The sequence below is a fragment of the Citrus clementina genome, unplaced genomic scaffold (assembly GCF_000493195.1).
Source record: "Citrus clementina cultivar Clemenules unplaced genomic scaffold, Citrus_clementina_v1.0 scaffold_1, whole genome shotgun sequence".
Taxonomy (NCBI): Eukaryota; Viridiplantae; Streptophyta; class Magnoliopsida; order Sapindales; family Rutaceae; genus Citrus; species Citrus x clementina.
Genome location: NW_006263303.1, coordinates 20718358 through 20719312, shown reverse-complemented (window position 1 = coordinate 20719312; position 955 = coordinate 20718358).

The window sequence follows — 955 nt, the reverse complement described above, 5'->3', positions numbered from 1 at the left end:
ACAATACTTCTTGTACTTATTTGATATTTTATCATTCTTGAAGTAATGAAACGATAATAATCCTTTATTATATAGGCATGGGGTCTTGTTAAGTCAAATCATGTATAACATACAGCAACCGTAATAGTCACTCATGATGTCCCCATTATTTAGGTTATTGTAACCTATAAAATACAGATAATGCAACTTAACAACTACTAAATAGGGATGTATATGATTTTATAACCTTGTGACTGCTTCAGTAAAAAGTGTGAGCTCCTCAAAAGTACTGTAAGCATCAAATGTGTCGTCTATTATGGATATCATGCATATCACTTTGGATGCAAAAGTTCTACCAAATGCCAATTTGGGCTCATAGGACACTCCTAATAACATCCAGATATATATCTCCACTATTCTATCTCTTGCATAAGGCACCTTTTTAGGGAAGCCTAAATCGTTCCACCACCTGAAATTCAATTTTAAATCTAATTAGATAGATATTTTTCGATATTATAAAGTGGTCACTCTAACAATCGTTATTTCTGTAGTATATAAGAAATACAAAGAAGAACACAATTTGGTTTCATCTTTTAAGGAAGTAGCAAGGGAATTATGAAAACTCGAGGGATATGTGGCAAAAGTTAAAAATTTTAAAGAGAAGTTGGAAATCTTTCATGTTATATTTGGAGAATTTGTTTCATGAAAAAAAAAAGAGAGAAATTTACATGATTTATTTTTATTGTTTTGTACTTTCATCTAATCAATGAATTTATATCACATCCGTTCTTAAAAAAAATTATAATTGTATCATTACTCTTTCATTATACACATTATCCTCCAAACGCTATAACTTTTTATTATTATTATTATTAGCAACAAGCACATAATATACAAAAACTATAACCACTACCACTGTTGGACAATCTAGAATACATAAAAATTTTACTGCAAACTAAAAAATCTTGGTTTGGTA